The 12,609-nt window shown below is 34.7% G+C and overlaps 1 protein-coding gene across 1 annotated transcript in view; it reads right to left on the bottom strand.

The window, feature by feature from the left end:
* ZNF518A (zinc finger protein 518A) overlaps nt 1–11,361 on the bottom strand; it is a 50,204-nt gene extending 38,843 nt beyond the window's left edge. The window contains exon 1 of the transcript XR_014248801.1: nt 11,276–11,361. The gene's annotated coding sequence lies outside the window, so the exon portion shown is untranslated. The remainder of the gene's footprint in view (nt 1–11,275) is intronic.
* Nucleotides 11,362–12,609: the final 1,248 nt, after the last annotated feature.

Here is a 12,609-nt window from a genome sequence, read left to right as displayed (position 1 = left end):
ACAAAATTCTAGATGCTGGAAAGGAGATAAGTAGTAAATGACCTTGCAGACTCAAGAAAACAATCCCAAGCAGACAGTGGGGCAAACTAAGAACTAACCCATTTTATACTCTGAATCTTCAAAAGACTTAGGAACTGGCAGCACCAAGTCACTCTGAAATGGGAAGAAGAAAGGAGGAGGAAGCTAAAACAAAGAGAATTTTGGAGAAAGCTGCTTGAGTTTTGGTTAGATGCTAAGATTCTCTTCCCCACTCCATCAAGCTAGGTTACTGCTGTTCCCCAACCACAGCAGAAGTCTGGAGGTTATTCTCTGCAGAAAGTAAAACAGAATCTCTGAAATACAGGATACCAGACACAGCTGAGAAAGTGGGTACCATACCAAAAGGAAGAGGATTCAATGACCATATACATATGAGACACAAACCCCATCCCATGCCCCAGTTGGCTCCTAGGCTAAAACAGGGCTATAAAAATGTGGTCTGCTAATGATCCATGAACCATTTGTCACCAGTCCATGACAAGATTTGTACAGAAACTGAGTAAGCATTTAGAAACTGTAACAGCACTTTCACAGTGTTAAGTTTATGTCTGTTGAATCCAACAATAAAAATTTGGACTTGTTTTGCATCTTTTCTTTTTAAAATTTCATTTTCTTTTTTTTTTTACCTTGCTAAAAATCATTTTATTTTTCGTTCGATAAACATTGTGCATGGATTGCCTATAAAATTTCATTTTCTAGAAATAAAGGCACTACAACATACTAATGATGGGAATGTAAGCTCACAGAACTTTCATAAAAAACAGTTTGTAAAATATATGTATTTATTATAAATATTATAATAATTTTTATAAAATAATATAAATATATCTACATCTACATATATGCCAGGGGAGAAAGTACATTAACTTCCAATTCACTCCTAGAAATCTATCCTAAAGGTAATAATCAGATGTTCACAGAAGCACTGTTTACAAAATCACAAAATTAAAAACAACTAAAAGCCCACCAATAAATAATTTATGGTATTTCTATTCAATGGAATATTCTTCAATTTTAAAAATAATATTGTAAACCCACATTTATTAATAGGAAGAGATCCAAGACACATTAAGTGAAAAAAACAGAAATCAAACAGTAGACATGTTAGGATTTAATTTGTTCAACTATTAATAGATGGGTAGAAAATAGATGGATAAACAGACACATGGTCCTCTACAAACTCTCAGTAAGAAGTCAAGAACATACACACAAAAGAATGTTTATAGTGATTACTGGTTATCCTTAGGTCAGTGTTTCTTAAAATGTTATCCTTGGATTACTATGACCTCCACACTGGCATACTTCCTTATCATAGCACAAGCAAATAGCTTACATTTGGATGTAACAAGAATGACAATCTCTTTGTCCCTAGACCACACTATTATGAAGCTTTATCAAAAAAAGTGGCATGAATCCATGAAACTTTTGTAATTCTCAAACAAAGCAACTGACTTTGTGGTAAACCAACTAAGCTTTTCCTGAACAAACTCAAAATAGTAAACTTGACACCAATACAAAATTGAACAATGTTGACACTAAAGGTGGACAAGAAATTAAAACAAAATAGGTATTATTCAATGCTGTACTCCCCTTATCAACACACAGGTACCCAATTACACTGTAACAGCCACAAAGCTAATGGCAAACATAATACTCAGAGAATGAAGAACTATGCTATTAGATGTCACTATACCTCATAAATTCATGCTATGAAGAGAAATTTTTTAATTTAACAATTAATTTGAAAGCCATGAGGTTATTTAAAAAGTAAGCAAAAATAGAGTTGGCACCACCAGAATAGCAGTTATGTATGCACTGCTGTTAAACAAATAAAAAGTTGTATGTATTTTATACAGAAAACAAGTTGTATTCAACTAATAATACGATTCCTGATCTTGGTACATTGTTAAAAGAAAGAATAAAAATTGTAACATCAATCTAAATTTGACTTTTTTTTCTATATACTATACAAAGAAATAAATAGCAAGTATAATGTTGAACTGTTTTTGCATTAGTTAAGTATACTATTCTTTAATAAAGTACTGGTTTTGATCTGACAAAATTGTATTTATTTTTATTTTCTTTTTTAGTGTTCTCATTAAGTTTTGGTATTGGTATTATGGAGAATTTGTAAAATGAATTGGGGTACCTTCCATCATTTAATCTGCTCTGAAATAGTTCACTGAACATGAGACTCGCCTGCTCTTTAAAATTACACAGACTGCGCCAACACACCATATGGGCCTGGTACCTCTTTAAATTTTAGACATTACAATCTTTGCAAGTTCTTCTATGGTTTCTGGGATCTTCGGGTTTTCTACTGCTTAAGTCACTTTTGGCAATTTATATTTTCCTTGAAAAAAAGCAATTTCCTTCACATTTTCTAAGTATACCCCCATAAACCTTACTTTTAACAATCTATCCTACAGAAATAAAAGCACAACATAAAGATATGTAACAGTAGCACTTAAATGTCCACGAATAGGAAAATGATTAAGTAAATTATGGAATATCCACATGAAAACAATATAAAGAAAGAGGTATATGTATTGAATTGCCTTAGAAAGATATTTATTGTGAAATTTTTTTAGTTTTCAAAAAAGGAAGTTGCAGACTAAGGCATGTAATATATTTTTAAATTAGCAGGAAAGAGCCTTGTTTTTATGTCAGAAGGAAAGATCCTATGAGTACATGTTTGTACATAGACAAATTTATAGATATCCTTCAAACTACTGATAACAGGTTAATTTTTTTTAAAGGAATGACAGCATGGCATAGCAAAAACAAAATAAAACAAAACAAAAACAAAAAACCAAACAAACCAAAACAACAGGGAAAGAATCATCAGATCTCCTAAGAACCTTGACTGAAACCAAGAAGGCAATGTCACTACCACAAGTCTTTACTGAGGACTGCCTGTATATTCCTGCCCTTGAATTCTAGGAAATTCTGTATCCTTAACGTAATTCCCCCTTTTCAGCTGACATTAGCTTAAACTAGCTTAAGCTAGTTTTATTACTTGTAACCAAAGTTTCTTTCTTTCTTTTTTTTAATTGGAGTATAATTGCTTTACAATGTTGTGTTAATTTCTGCTGTACAACGAAGTGAATCAGCTATATGTATACATATATCCCCTCGCTCTTGGACCTCCCTCCCATCCCGCATCCCACCCAGCTAGGTCATCGCAGAGCACCGAGCTGAGCTCCCTGTGCTATACCACAGCTTCCCACTAGCCATCTATTTTATACATGGTAGTGTATTTATGTCAAACCTAATCTCCCAGTTCATCCCACCCTTCCCTTCCCTCCCTGTGTCCACACGTCTGTTCTCTACGTCTGCATCACTGACATTAAGTTAATAGATCAATGTTGACTGTGTTTAATTCACAGAAAGGTAGGTTTTGTGATGATCCTTTAAATAGTTAAAGGACTTAAGCATGTAAGAAAGGAGGAAAGGTTATCTAGACCAGAAAAAAAGAAATATTAGAGGAACTGCAGGATCTAGATCACAGACAGAATGGGAAGGTTAAGTAAGAAGACTACAGAGGACAAATTTGAACTTGAAATGAAAGGTAACAAGGAGCCATTCATATTACTTTATGAGCAGAGAGTTATAAAAGCAGTACTTTAGAAATAGTATTAGAATGACACTAGACAGCAAGATATATTGCAGAAAGAGAGTAAAAATAGAAGTGAGAAAACTAAGAGGACTAAGTGACAATCCAAACAAAAAAGTGAGGAACCAGAGAACTGGCAGTGTTAGCATATGTTAGGAATCACACAGTAGGTACAGTGAAATTTTTTAAAAGATGATTCCCAGAGTAAAATGCCAAGGATAGAGACTTAGAGTGAATCAAAAAGTGCCATTCCTGGAGAGTTTTGTTTGCTTTCTACAACAGAGTTTTGTTTTGCTTTAAAAAGCAAAGACATTCTACAGTGTTCAGCTTTAGTGAAAAGGTATAAAAAGAATCTATGTGCTAACTCACAACATTCTAGTTGCTCAAACATTAAACAAAGAACTAAAAAAACTCTGAGTTTAGTTTAGCCCTATTTGTGACTCAGCATGTACCTCTGTAACCTAACTTGTCACATTAATTGTCCATACACAGTTAGGAAAACTAATTAGTCATTATTTTTTTATAACTATTGCATTCCTTGAGTTATTGAATTTTTCTCTGCAGAGATAACTGAATTCAAAACAATCATATAAACATACAACTGGAGATAAAACAAAGCAGCATGCAGCAGGAAGAGCTTGCTGAAAAACATAAAGTTCTGCCCAAAAGGAACCTAGAATACACAAAAAACTAAAACTCTTTATTTCCAAAGCAGAACCTATTTTATTTTATTTTTTAATTGGGGTATAGTTGTTTTACAATGTTGTGTTAGTAGAAACTAACAGAAACTATTTTAGTGTCCTCAAAATAAACTATTCTCTTTTCATGACTTGGAACATTTTGGGCTTACTCTTTTTGTATCTGTTTTAAGTTTTTAAAAAGTTTACCCCAGAAGCCAACACCTATCTTATTTTAAACAAGTGAAAGAATAAATATTGTAGAAATTTATATTGAAAGTCAGCTCCCTTCAAATCATTGTGGCCTAATGACCTAACTTACCACAAAAAAGAGAAATAAAAAGTTAAGTATGCAAGTGTGATCAAGTACAGATATAGAAATATTCAAAATGCTAGTGTACATGTGAGCCACCTACCATTCAGGTAGATTTGTGACACTGGTATACAATTATGAAGGAGTTTAAAATAAAAATTAAAATACAGAAGCAGTTCCTGACTCAGGTGAATCTTATTTCTTTTTATTCTCTGAAACTGTAACTGCTCACTGTACATACACACACACACACACACACACACACACACAGCCCAATATATAAGATGCTTTCTGCTCCCCAATATATACACCTATATTTACCTTTGTTCATACTGTTTCCCTTCACCAGGCTTGTCATCCCTTTCTCTTTCTCTTAATTCAATTCTGGTCAAACTTCTTTTCTAATTCTACTTCCTATAGGGACATGAAACCTTCTGCAACACACACTATTTCCCCCTTCTCTGAATATTCATTTCAAGGATAGCCATTGCGCATCACTTTATTACAAACTTTTATCGATACATCATTTCATTTTTAAGTTTTACCTCCCAAGATAACTTATAAGCATCTTAAAAATAAGTTCTATTTCGTATTTCTCATTTATCCCTCACAAAAACCAAGAAGATTGGGCACACAGGGACCTAACAAATTCTTAATTCATTTATTCTTTTATTTTCGTCTCTCCATCCCCACTGGCATCATCTTAGTCCACTGTCATCTCTAACCTGGATTAAAATAATAGTCTTCCTAACTGGCATTCATGCTTCCCCCCTGCCCACCAACCCTTCTCTGAATCCATTCTCCACACAGGAGCAAAAGTGATCTTCTTAATATAAAACAGATTACAGTATTCACTGCTTAAAACTCCTCAGGGGCTTCCCAAAGCACTTAGCAAGCAAAATTTAATCTCTTGGCCAAGGCCTGCAAGAAACAGTGACATCTGGTCCTGGACTTCACTCTTCAACTTCATCTCATGCCACTCTTCCCATCTGTAAATATACTCCAGCAAGCTACCATATATAGACTCTCAGTTCCTCGATACTCCCTCCCTATCTTTCTTATCTCAGGCCTTTGCACCTGCTACTCCCTGCTTGAAATATTCTCTCTCCCATTCCTCAAATGGTTAGATCCTTCTTATCTTTTAGGCAGCTCAAATGTCACCATCTCAGAGAGGCTTTCCCCAACCTATAAGCCATTCCCTCCTCAAACAAAAAAAATTGTTCTCTATTTTAGCCCCTCGTATTTCTTTTTCTAAACATTTTCCCCTCTGGCAATATTTTATTTATTTGTCAATTTATCTTCTATCTGTCTCTACCACTGGAATAAAAGCACGTAAACACATGGACCATACCTGTCATGTTCTTGGCTATACCACCAGCATCTGGCACAGTGCTGGCCTTGTAGCTAGGACCAAATATGTGCTGGCCTTTGTTCTAAACTTTGGGAATACAGCAGTGAATGACACAGACAAAAATCCCTCCCCTCATGGAGCTAACACTCTACTGCTTATTTAGATAATATCAACATAAGTAAATTATATAATATAGGCAAAGGTGACAAATGCTGTGGAGAAAAACAAAGTAGAGAAGGAAAGGCAGAACCAGAGTTCTAATTTTAAATACAAAGTCAGGGAGACCTCACTTGAAATGGTCTGATTTGAGCTAAGATCTTAAGGAGTTGAGGCAGACAGGCAGCATTCCAAGAAAAGAAAAGAAAGAGTAAGTGCCAACACCCTGAGTGTGGAGTGTACCTAACATGTCCGGGGAACAGCAAGAAGTTGGTCAGTATGATGGGAACAGAAAGCACCAGAGGGAAAGCAGCCGGAGAAGATGAGATCAAAGAAGTAATGAGGAGAGCTGCTGGAGCATTTCGGGTAGAGAAGTAACATGAGCTGAATCGTTTTTTGAAAAGATCACTTTGGCTGCTATGTTAAGAACGCAGTATTTGAGAGGGAGGTAAAAATGGAAGCAAGGAGACCACTTTGGAGATCATTATACGGCAATTACCCAGGTAAGAGATGGTGGCTTGGTAGAGACAATAATGCATGGTCAGACTTTGAATATATTTTGAAGATAGAGCCTATAGGATTTGCTGACAGACTAAATTTGGTCTATGAGACAAAGAAACACATCAAGGATAACTCTGAAAGTTCTGACCTCACCAACTGGAAGAAATGAGTTGCTCTTTACTAAGAAAAGATAGCGTGGGAGTAGTAGGTTTTGAAAGTATATCAAGAATTCGGTTTTGGCCATGCAGAATTGGAGATATCCAGTTGACATCCAAGTGGAAACGTGGAATGTGTAACCGAATACAAAATACAGAGGTCTAGGTGTTAAGATAAAATTTGGGGAGTTATTAGTCTGTGTATATATATGTGTATGTATTTTTGTATATAGAACTGAATGAAAGGGGTAAGTAAAAAAAGAGAGAAGTCCAAGGCGTGAGCCTTAAGATACCCTAACATTTAGAGGGGAAAGAAGAGAAGAGCTGGTGTGGCTGAAAGGAATGAGCAGTGAGAATGAAGGTGAATTAGGAGAGTGGTACCCTCAAAGCAAAGTGAAGAAAGTGGTTTCAGAATCATAATGATCAACTCTGTCAAATAAGATGAAGACTGAGAAATGACCCCTGGACTTAATGTCAAGAGTGCTGGTGACACTGATTAGAATGGTTTCAGTGGCTCACAAACATGAATTTAAGAGAAAATGGGAAGAGAAGTAGAGGTGTAATACAGACAACTGTTTCAAGGAATTTTACTACAAAGAACCAAGAAATAGAGGAGTTGGAGTTTCTTGATTTGTTTGTTTTTTAAAGGTAGGAGAAATTATGGTATGATTGCATGCTCGTAAAAATGTTAAAATTAGTGATGGAAGAGAGAAAGAAAAGAAATGCAGGCAATGTCCTTTAGTAAGTGAGAAGAGATGCAATCTAGTAAACAAGTGGAAGAGTTGAACTTAGAAAAGAACAAAGATAATTCACCTGTAGTTACTGGAGAGAAGGAAAAAGACATCAGCAGGTGGGTAGATGTTATTGTGAGAGGTTGTGGAAAGAAACGCCTCATTTAAGTCTACGAGAGGGGTTGGCAAACTACAGCCAACAGCCAATTCTGGTCTGCTGCCAGAATTGTAAATTAATTGTAAATTAAGTTTCATTGGAACACAGCCACATTCATTCATTTACATATTGTTTATGGCTGCTTTGGTGTTACACAGCAGCTGATAGGTACAATAGAAACCATATGTCCACAAAGCCTAAAATATATACTACCTGGCCATTTATAGCAAAAGTTTGCCAACCCTGATATATTGGAATACTCTGTTAACTCTTTGAGCTGAGGACCAGATAGAAAAGAAGAAACAAAGAAGAAAGAAGAAAGAAAGAAGGAGATAAACAAAGAAGAAAGAAAATAAACAAAGACCTAGGAAACAACAGCATTTAGTGAGAATGACACATTAACCTATACATCATTCCTAATATCTGGAGCTCAAAACAAATATCCTATGAGCAATCAAACATTACTTTAATTTCACTCCTTATCTCTTTTCAAATGTTTTTATAACTATTGCTATATTAGTTTTGAACTGGCTTTATCTCTACAGAGGAGGTATGGTTTCACCACTGTACTAAGGGATCTCTCAAAAAGAAGGAGGTAAGAAGAAATTAACTACATATAAAACACAGAACAGCATCGCAGGTTAATTACTTTTTTTTTTTTAATTTTCAAGGCGGATGGTTATTAGCAACAAGATCTTTTCCATGACAAATAAATACACACCACTTGAATACACTTATTTTATATCTTAGCATCACAAAAATGGTGTCACACTGAAAGAAATACAAACATTTTACTCAAAGAAAGCTCCACCTTGGTAGAAAGAAGCAAAATTTCTCCCTGGCTTTCCAAATACCTCACACATAGATTTACCTAAAACAGCCAACCTTATTTCCCATTACCTCTCATTCCCCCAAAATACAAATTGTTACTGTCAAACCAGTCTCCTCCCAATCTTGGATGAGCACTTAATCATTTTCAACTCCATCCATTCTTCAATTATTCTTTATGCCTATCAAAACCCAATTCATAAGTCAAAATCCATTTGAAGTTATACCTCCTTTCAAGAAACCTTTCTAGACTGGGCCAGCCCTCACTGATTTCCTCCCTATCAGAACTCAGACTTACAACCCATATGACTGTGCGTTCATTTAACCTTTTTAGCCATTTGTATTATGTTTCATGTATATTAATCTGGATTCCTTAACTAAACTATAAGCACTTTGAAAGCAAAGAGCTCCTATTATTCTTATATATTACTAAAAAGCTAAGTACAGCACAGATTATTCTCAACACACGCTTGTTGATCTGTGTAACTTAAGTATATAAAAATGTGCAGTATTAGAAAAAGTCCACCATCCACTCAGCCAAGTATGTACAATCCTTGACTACCCAGGCAGGTGCACATACTTGTATATACTACTATGTATCCGATAAACATTTGTAGATTGAATGAAGGATTAAATACATGTATAATGAATGAATGCATGCATGCATGAATGAATAAAGGGTATCTTTTATAAGGCAGAGGGAAAGGGCAAATTGTGTATGGACGTGAATGATCAACTTGAAGCTATAGATCTTAAATTCATAAAGGCCATATATTCATCAGGAGGTTTTCTGCTACAATCCAATTCAAACTAACTTAAATGCAGAATTTTGGGCCAAGGGACTGGAAATGACACCAGGGTAGCAGACAGAATCAAAAAAAACCCATAGTTACCTCATACCATGGTTCCTGGGACTAAAAGTGGTACTCTATCTCCATCTATCTCCCATCTATATGGCTTCACTTTCACCTACTACAGATGCGGTTCTCATACACGTAGGAAAGAATGTCACTAGCATCTTCCCAGATTAACAACATTAGAGAAAAGGGAGCATCTTTCTCCCAGCATTCATATATCAATTTCAAAGGATTCAGATTGGCTCTGCTTGAGTAACGGGCAATCACTGTTGCAACAGGGATGACTGGGCTTGGGTTATAACACTGACTGGTAAGACAAGACATCAACCACTCATAACAGGGGAGCATGGTTCCCCAAACGAAGAGATACTGGGTTGACGAAAACAATATGCATACACACATATATATACGTCTTCTACCAGCCACAACCTCCAACAACTCAATTTTAATTAGGAATTGGTGATGACTTTACCATATTTTGAAATTATTTGACTTCCTATAAAGCCAATATTTGTTTTCAGCTATTACCACTTCTTGAAATGAGACCCACGTGAAACCCACTTAATTTTCCTAAGCTTCAAGTCATGCACCTGCATTCCAATATTCTGACACTGGTTTCATGCAGTCATACCAATCATGATTTTAAAATTTTAGTCAGATTTTGCTTATAATTTTTAAGCTCAGATAATCCAAATCATTTTGATCAGTCACCATACAGCAGTCTCTTATTTACTTCGTTACATGTGAAGTTTCATTGTTCACCATGTTACTTTTTTTGAGTAGTTTGGCTCAAACTTAGCAAAGAAAACTCTTAGCACTCAGCATTTACTTTCTCTATTCAGGAGCAACACAGTACCCATGTGAATCTCATGGTAAGAGATCAAACAAATGTTATATACGAAGAAATGACACAGGTAAATGAACATAAATGATAACCTGGTATCTCAACTTAGCTTTGTTGCTTTCTACTTACTGTAATTGTTATATTACCTTAACTTTTAATAAAATAATTTGTACCTTTGTGAAAAATGGCCTGAAAAAAAAATCCATCTGCTAGTAAAGTTCACAGAACATGGTTACGATTACTAGAGTAATAATTTAAGTTGGTATAGTCTACTTAAATTATTTTGGTAGTTACGTACACAATCTTATTCCTAACTTAGGGTTATACTTATGGGTATACATTTGGTGAGGGGAATTATATGATACTGTGATATCCCAAAACCTATCCAACACAAACAGCAAGAGGCACTTGTGTTTCAAGGATAAATAAGCCATGTTTTTGTACAAGGGTAAAGTATTTTCCACTGAGTGCAAAGCTTTCCTTATTATAACACCATGGATTTGTTGGCAGGTATTTTTCCTTCTTTTTGTCCAAACCAGGATATTCAGACGACTGTTTCCAGGGAACCAGTCATAACTTCTATAGTGATTCCTAAGTCCCTTTTCTGACTCACAATGCAGATATCATTAATCTCAATACAAATATACATTAGATAATTTTTATTTAGGTGCATTACTTTGCACTTACTAGAGCAAAACAGAAATATTCTTCTGGCCATTTATACAGCTTCAAAACATCTTCCTACCACATTTATCTCCATCATCCATTACCCAGGAGCCCTTAATGTCATCTTTATACTTAGAAGGATGATATAGTTAAAATCATCTTTAGATTTCTAACGAAATGTTGAAACATAAACTATGAAACAAAAAACTACTTTTTTTGCTTCCATTAAAATGAAAACCCACGTGTATTTTATTTAGGCCAAAAGTAAAACTATAACTTAGGGAAATTCATATATAGGTAACTATTCCATTTTGCCCAATATTAAAACATATTAACTTACTACTTAATAGACTATGTACTATAGTACTTCAATCTTCACCATACCTCTTTCTTCAAGGAACAAAAGGCACACAATTTAATGCTTGGACAAAGCCACAATCAGGAGCAGTGATCAAAAGAAGAGATGATATCTGGAAATGAAGACCAAAATTTTAAAACTTTGACTGCAAAAACTGTCAGTAAAATGTTTTTAAACTTTTGATTCAGTTATGCTTCATAGTCAATGTATGTGTATAAATTTAGAAGAAAAAAATCTCTCTGCACTTAAGACAAATAACCTATCATTGACACCCAGTGATAACATGTCATAAATTTACAAAAGTCACAAAACTCAAAGCTTAGAAGGGAGCTTAGAATCAATCTAATTCATTCATCTTCATTTATTACATGATAAGGAAAATGAGTCTTGTCTAAATTCACAAAGCTAGAACTAGAATCTGGATCTGATTCCAACCTAGATATCCTACCATGATAATGCTACCTCTTAATACTCACTTCTGATATCTACGGTTCCATGAAAATTGCTCACCATGTGAAGCCAATACCCCATATAGAACCGAAATACTCATAGCCTACACACCTGATATAAGATAATTAAGAATACTTTCAACTTTAACTCTTTTCTTTTGCTTATAGTGCTTTGCCAAAAAACTTTTAGTAAAGTAACTGAAGGAAACTGGGCAAGGTCCAAGTCTTTTATCTTTTAAAAAAAGAAAAAAAAAAAAGCTGTATTAGGTGATCTACAGCACACAATGCTTTAACAAAAACAAACAGAAAAGTAAACCATAAAAGTATATTAAAAGAGCATGTTTAAAGTATATTTTAAAGTCAAACTGTAGACTTATGCTAAAATATATCCCCTCTGGAATGTTTCAAGATATAAAAACTTTGGGATCACAATAGACTATACTATTACCAGACAGGATAGGAGAAGATCTGAAGTGTGATGATAAAAATCGCAAGCATTTAAAAGCTCATACATTATCAATGTGCAGAGTAGATATTCACTGTGGTTGCTGTCCTTTTATCCTTCCCAAAAAACAGTCATAATACGTTTTGAATTGATACTTATACTTACTTTTCGTGGCAACAATAAGGAAAAATTTGGATGTGCAGAACAGGTGTTAGATACCTACATTTTTCTCCTTCCCCACCCTTTTGTTAATTTTCTAGATCTAGGATTCATCTTATTTATGAGAATTTTAACAAAAATCAACATGGTCTACTATGCTTACCGTCCTCATGAAATGTTAACACCCTGAAAAAAGTTAATACAATGCAATGTCTTAATGAATTTCAGGAAAATTCAGTTTTGTTGAAAGATAATGAACCCATTTCTATTGATTTGCAGTTAAACTCTGAAAAATGTTAGGGTATTT

Source organism: Balaenoptera borealis (genome assembly GCF_965194805.1).
Source record: "Balaenoptera borealis genome assembly, chromosome: 10".
NCBI lineage: Eukaryota > Metazoa > Chordata > Mammalia > Artiodactyla > Balaenopteridae > Balaenoptera > Balaenoptera borealis.
This window is presented reverse-complemented; position numbering and strand designations above follow the sequence as displayed.